Below are 7,756 nucleotides of genomic sequence, written 5' to 3' on the forward strand. Positions count from 1 at the left end.
GACCCTGAGCAGACCGATGCCGCAGTAAAGTAAAGAAAAAAATTGACAAAAGGCCTAAGGCGTGGGCCCTCTTACGCGCGGGCCCGAGGCCAGGGAATCGCTGAATCGGCTTTAAAGCCGGCCCTGAGCAGCCCCCGTGGAAGACCACTGTGGAGGGCTTTCTGGACCAGCTTTTTTAACTGTGCCTCTTGTGTGGGGTTTGGACTGTGTTGTTGGGACACAAGAGTGTGGCGTAAAGCTGCCCCGGTCCATCCGTCGTGCCCCTTTGCCTCCACCACATTGTTGCCTCCATCACCCCGCTGGTGTTTCCTTCTGCTCGGCTCCTGCCTCCTGACTGACTGTGCTGCTCACCACGACCCTTCCATCATTGGCGCTAGCAGCAGCCAGCAGCTCACCATCGATTTTTGGCACAAGTGCCCATGACCGCACCCTCCTCCCCTGGACTGACCCTTTCTGCACATTTGTTCCGACCCACTGTTCCTCTGCCCTGATAGTTCTGCCCACCTACACTGTCCCGTGTCCCTCTCCCATTCCCACTCACCTTCCCGCCCCACACCTTGGTCTCCCCCAGCCCTGATTATCCCTCCCCTCTTGCGCCCAGCCTCCTCCATGCGCTTGTGCTCCTCCCCTGTTGTGGTTTCCCCTGTCTACTGCCCCCCTCTGCGTTGCCCTCTGATCCCTAGTGCAACAGGGAGTCGGGAGCCCCCTCGGTCGTCAGGTGCCCTGAAACCCTCCCACCCCTCACGATCCTTGGTGCCCCTATCCCTTAGCCTCCATTCTGGTGCCCTCCTCCCTGCCTCCACCTAGCGGGAGGGTGTCGCTTCCTCTCCTTCCTCCCCTCTCGTTTGTCCCCTCCCCGCTCTCATTATGGCGGGGAACGCGGCGGGGGAGATCCCTCCGGATGCTCTCGTTGCATTTAATCATCCGAGTTAAACTGGCTCCTTTTAATCGATTCTCTGATTACTCTCACCAAAACGAGCGGATATACGCTGCAAATTCGATCTAGCTGAACCTCTGGGGATTATGCGGTTCCATGTCTGCGAGAAACGACGTTATGGCCTCCGGCGCTGCATCCCAAGTGCCACCACTGACGCCTGGACAGCAACTCGAACTCGCGATGCAGCGGGCACGTAAACAGGTAAAAGCCTGCGAACTTTTGAATTAACATTCTCTGTTGCCCAGCGTGGAGCTCTGATCAGCACGGCTGCGATGCAGTTGAAATCGAAAAGAGCTCCAGCACTAACCGTACGAGGAGACTACTAAGGTCTGATCAGCTGTTATGAGCGAGACAAATTGTTGGATCCATGCTCCTTACAGACCACGAAATGCCAAATGCGTCTTGCAATAAAAACCCACCGGATACACAGCGCTGTGTGACAGGGTAACGCGAGCCAAGACTCAAATGGACGCTCATGAAGTGGAGCGAGGGAGGTACTGAGGACTCAGCTATCCGACAGGCCACACAGTGCTCGAAAATTATTGCATTCTTGGCTAGCTCCCCCAATGTCTGTAGTTCAAACACAAGTGTCTGGCTGGTGTCAGGCCAACAGCTCCTCAGGTTATATTCCCCCCACCCACGTGAAAAAAACAGGAAGCAATTGCTGTGCTATGCGAGTTTTGCTCAATCACTGCCGCGAAAAACCGCAAAGGGTCTGTCTGCCTTGCTCACAAAGGGAGGGGTGCTGTGCATGTAAACCCCAGCCACCAACCACGCGGCAGGTTTTTCTGCCCCATCACGGCACTGTCTCTCAACAACGGAAGTGGAACTCGTGGATGAGCTGAACGAACACCAGCACCCACAGTGCACCGCTCCTGAAATCGAATCGGTAGCGGCGCGGACCATGGACGCACAACAATACGATTTCGGAAGCCTCTATCCACTGTGGATTGCGCTAAACGCGATTTTATTTAGATCTGTCTCGGTATATATCGGTCTTACAGCTAATCCTCGGACAGTAATCGCGCTAATCGTGCAGTGTAGACGTACCCTTATTTAGTGTCTTGTTAAGCTTTTGAGCATTCCAGAACCGTGTGCTGACAGTAGTGGTTCCCATATCTAGCTACATGCAGATATATAGTGCTTAAGTGATAGATAGGAATTAGCAATAATACTAATGATGATATTAAGGGTGTCCCATTGGTAAAGGGCCCTGACTTGTCTCTGGGCAATGCAAAGAGTCATATCACATCTGGAGGAAACGAGAAGGTAGGCTTCACTATGTCCTAACACATGCCTATTGTTTTATTGGCAAGGCTTTTTATCTTCAGCACACATCTGTTAGGGCAGTGGTTCTCAACCAGTGTTACATGTACACTTGGGAGTATGCAGAGGTCTTCCAGGAGGTACACCAACTCATCTAGATATCTGCCTAGTTTTGCAACAGGCTACATAAAAACCACTAGCAAAGTCAGTACAAACTAAAATTCTATACATAAAATGACTTGTTTATACTGCTCTATATACTGTGAAAAGTACTTACTGAAAAGTAAGTACAATATTTATATTCCAGTTGATTTTCTCATTTTTATCATATAATTATAAAATAAATAAGCATTTTTTCAGTCATACTGTGTTGTGTCACTTTTGTATTTTTATGTCTGATTCTGTAAGCAAGTAGTTTTTAAGTGAGGTGAGACTTGGGGTACATAAGACATAGCCTCCTGAAAGGGGTACCGTAGTCTGGGAAGGTTAAGAGCCACTGTGTTAGGGCATGTCAGAACTTGTACCTTCTAGCCCTTCTCTTGCGCCTTATTAGGCAACCTTTATACATCAAAACCCTATGATTTTCTCTCTTGCCAGTATAGAATCATAGAAATGAAGGGCTGGAACGGACCTCAAGAAGTCATCAATTCCAGCCCCTTGTGCTGAGGCAGGACCAAATATATCTAGATCATCCTTGACAGGTGTTTGTCTCACAACCTGTTCTTAAAAACCTCCCATGACAGGACTCCACAACCTCCCTTGGAAGCCTATATATAGCATTAGCAGCAAAGACATGGCTCCTTTGTCCATTGTTAGGAGACGGCAATCCATCATGTTAAGGTCTTTCTCCATGGTGTGGGATGATCTGAATCCAGAATGAAAGGTGTCAGAAAATCTAATTGTTTCCAGATGGGACTGAAGCTGTTCAATCACCATCTTCGGAATAACCTTTCCCAAAAAGGGATGATGAGGGAGTAGCCAATAGTTCACCAAAGTTAACAAAAATAAACTTTTTAAAGAAAGGGCCACACATCTGCTTTGACTCTTCAGTGCCTTGCACTTTATGTAGTCCTTTACACATGCACAAAGTGGGCATAAAATTCTGCTAGACCAGAATAGTTGTGTTTTACACCCACTTCACACTCACCTTTGCATATCTGTAAATGCATGCACAAGGTGCAAGTCAGTGGAGAATCAGTACGCATATATGTACATGTGGGTCCCTGACTTGAAAAGCAGCAGTAATGATCTCCAATAGCAGCAGTTATAGCAGGCCTGCACAATTCGTAAAGCAGCGAGGGCCATATTCTTCCAAAGCAGAGGCGGGTCTATGTTTTTTGCCGCCCCAAGCATGGCAGTCAAGCAGCCTTCAGCGGCGTTTCTGCGGGATGTCCGCCCTGGTCACATGGATTCGTTGGCGGTTCTGCAGGAGGTCCGCTGGTCATGCACCTTTGGAGTATCCGCCGCCAAATTACCGCCGAAACTGTGGGACTGGCGGACCTCCCGCAGAAATGCCTCTGAAGGCTCCCTGACAGCCGCCCTCACAGTGACTGGCAGGCTGCCCCGAGTGGCTTGCCACCCCAGGCACAATCTTGCCGCACTGGTGCCTGGAGTTGCCCCTGCTCCAAAGAAAATAGCTGAAGGCTGAAAATCCCCTCCACTCTCCGAAACACACCCCCTAGCTGCACAGTCCCCTCGAAACACCCCCCCCACACCAGTGCCACCTGGCCCCGTGGAAACGACTCCCCCCCAGTGTCGCTGGCCCCATGGAAACAAACCCTCCTTCCCCAGCACTGCCCTGCCAAAACAGCGGTATTGAGCCTTGGCAATATGTTATAGAGGGCCCCCAAGGTAGTATAATTAAGATAAAAGAAAAATGTCTTTTTGCTAGAAGTAGAATAAGATCTTCCCCTCACTTTGTAATCAGTTGCTCTGTTGAATGAATGAGGTGTGAATATGGAAGGCAGGCACCTCCAGACAGCTGCAACCCTTGGGGTTTGGCTACACTTGCAGCTGTCCAGTGCTGGGAGTTACAGCTGTCTTCGTACAGCTGTGTAGGGAAAGCGCTGCAGTGTGGCCACACTGACAGCTACCTGCTCTGCAGTGTGGCCACATTTGCAGCATTTGCAGCGGTGTTAGGAGTGGTGCATTATGGGCAGCTATCCCACAGAGCACCTCGTCCCATTCTGGCGCTGTGGGTTGTGGGAAGGGGGCGGAGGGGGCGGCTCATTCTGGTTCCTGTCCCAACGCTCCGTGATGCATCGCTTCACATCCCAGCAATCCCTGTGTTTCCGTCCACATTTGGCGCCAACTTTCAACAGTTTCTGTGCAGCGCGAATCTGTGTTCCATTTCGGTCTGTGGGAAATGGAGCCCAAACTGCTAAGGAGTATGCTAACGAATCGCGCCAGCACATCACATTTGGCAGTTGAGCTACTGCTTAAGATCCAAAGTAACAGTGAGGAGTCCGATGATGATAGCAAGTCGCGTAATGCGTATGACACAAAATTGCTTGTGGCATTCACAGACATGCTCAGCACTGTGAAACACCACTTTTGGGCTCGGGAAACAAGCACTGACTGGTGGGATCACATCGTCATGCAAGTCTGGGATGATGAGAAGTGGCTGCAGAACTTTCAGATGAGAAAAGCCACTTTCATGGGACTGTAAAAGCAACAGAGAATCCTGTGGCACCTTATAGACTAACAGACATTTTGGAGCGTGACGCGTACGTCATGCACCTTTCGTACATGCTCCAAAATGTCTGTTAGTCTATAAGGTGCCACAGGATTCTCTGCTGCTTTTACAGATCCAAACTAACACGGCCACCCCTCTGATACTTTCATGGGACTGTGTGAGGAGCTCGCCCCCATCCTGTGGCGCAAGGACACCAGCTGCCCTGCTGGTGGAGAAGCGGGTGGCTATTGCAGTCTAGAAGCTGGCAACTCCAGACAGCTACCGATCGCTTGGGAACCAGTTTGGAGTGGGAAAGTTGACCGTTGGAATCATGTTGATTCAAGTTTGCAGGGCCATTAATCACATCCTGCTAAGAAGAACCGTGACTCTGGGGAACGTGCAGGACATTGTGAATGGCTTTGCACAAATGGGTTTCCCTAACTGTGGAGGGGCGATAGATGGAACGCATATTCCTATTATGGCACCACCCCACCTAGCATCCGAGTACGTTAATCAGAAGGGGTATTTCTCTATGGTTCTCCAGGCGCTTGTGGATCACTGTGGGCGTTTCATTGACATTAACGCAGGCTGGCCCGGAAAGGTGCATGATGTACACGTCTTTCGGAACACTGGCCTCTTCAGGAAGCTGCAGGCCAGGACTTTTTTCCCAAACCGGAAGATCACATTAGGGGATATCAAAATGTCCATTGTGATCCTTGGAAACCCCGCTTACCCATTAATGTCGTGGCTCATGAAACCGTACACAGGGAGCCTTGACAGCAGCAAGGACCGGTTCAACTACAGGCTGAGCTGGTGCCAAATGACTGTGGAGTGTGCTTTTGGCCATTTAAAGGGGCACTGGCAATCTCTGTATCGGAAGCTGGACTTGGGGGAAAGCAGCATCCCCGCGGTTATAGCCGCGTGCTGTACCCTCCATAATATTTGTGAAGGGAAGGGTGAAAGATTCAGTCAGGCATGGACCTCCGAGGTTCAACGCCTGGAGACTGAATTTGCACAGCCAGAGAGCAGGGCTACTAGAGAGGCCCAGCACAGGGCTGCAAGGATTAGGGATGCCTTGAGGGAGGAATTTGAGGCTGAAAACCAACAGTAATGTTTGTTGCCTTGCATGGGAGTGAAGTGCAGTGGTTACAATGTTAGTAGGAATCTGTGTTTGCTAAGCTGATTTGCCGTGCCTGTTTCTTTCCTGGGCTAAGGTATCTTTAACTTTCTGCAATAATACAGACTGTTTTCAAAGCCAAAAATTCATTTATTGAAGACACACAACTTTTTTGGAATCTGAAAGGGCAAGGGGGTGGGGTGCGGAACTGTACAATCACAGGTTTGCATATGTCCTGTCTGGAGTGCTGTGCAATGACTGCTGCACTTCAAAATGGCTGAACTGCATGGTGATGGGGGTTGAATGCAGAGGGTAAGGGTCGTAGTTCTCAAGGCTGGTTGATAAACGTACAGGTGTTGGAGGCAGCTGGTGGAGGTAAGAACCCACATGCTGGGGAAGGGGATGTGGAGCTAACATAGGGGCACAAGGGAAAGAGGTTTGGGACAAGGGCGGCGGGGCGGGGGGGCGCTGGTGGTAGTGCTCCACCTGTATGGCTACAAGTGCCTGGAAAGAGTCTGCTTGGCGCTCCAGGATGCTTATCAGCCGCTCCGCGCATTGCTTCCTTTGCACTGTGTTTTCCTTGTGGATCTTGCTTTCCCTTTCCCTCCACTCCTGAGCTTTTTGATTCTCTATGAGAGATTGCTTCATCACTTCTTGCAGCATGTCTTCTTTGCTTTTTCGAGGCCTCTTCCGGAGGTTTTGTAGTCTCTCAGCCAGTGATAACACGGAGAGCTGAGATCTAAAGATTGCATCTGTAAAGGCAAAATGCAACACTTAACAGAGGCAGCATTGTTTATACCAGACCCCCCACATTGAAGCAGGACACCTTAACAGTCTTCACAGTAGCATAATTTTCCCATCCCAAAAAGAGCACACGTAACCCACGGGAGCCCTGAAATGGTGAATAAGGGGGACTGATTGGTTCAGGGCTGTACTGGGGTTTCTGTGCGTTGGGGAAAGCAAACAGCTGCAGGGGTCACCTACACTGAACACCTAGGAAGCACGAGAGAGTCTTCTACTGCATGCAGATTCCGCCCTGGCCCCTATATAGCTTGCCTGTGTGCAGCAATGGTCCCCCCACCCCTTGTGGAACAGTGGCGCGGACGCGGTAGCCTGACTGGAGGGAGGGAGGGAGAGGGGACTGAGGACTCCAGCTATCCCACAGTCCTCTCAGTCTCCGAAAAGTATTTGCATTCTTGGCTGAGCTCCCAATGCCTGAAGGGTCAAAAACATTGTCCCGGGTGGTTCAGGGGATATGTCATCAATTTACCCCCCTCCTCCCGCCATGAAAGGAAAGGAGAAAAAATCATTTCTCGACTTTTTTCAATGTCACCGTATGTCTACTGCATGCTGCTGGTAGACACGGTGCTGTGGCGCTGAACAGCAGCATCCTCTCCCCTTCCTTTACTGATGGCAGATGGTAAAAAAGGCTTGGAAACCGTTCTCATCATCCCGTGAGTGCTCCTGGCCGGCCTCGGTGAGGTCGACTGGGGGCACCTGGGCAAAAATGCGAATGACGCCCCGTCATTCCCTTCTTTAAGCTTCTCCTGGAGAGAGAGACAGTGCAAAAGTCTTGGTAACCATCCTCATCATAGCAGCTGGAGGTCCTTACTCCCGACCCTTTCTGTCTAATGAAGATTCTGTACTGCCGGACAATCATAGCAGCAGAAGGCTGCGCTCTCTCCCCCTCACCTTTAATGAGTAATGGAGATTCTGCCCTGCTGGAATATCATAGCAGCTGGAGGCTGCCTCCTCATTTATT

The sequence above is a fragment of the Chelonoidis abingdonii genome, chromosome 2, assembly GCF_003597395.2.
Source record: "Chelonoidis abingdonii isolate Lonesome George chromosome 2, CheloAbing_2.0, whole genome shotgun sequence".
Taxonomy (NCBI): domain Eukaryota; kingdom Metazoa; phylum Chordata; order Testudines; family Testudinidae; genus Chelonoidis; species Chelonoidis abingdonii.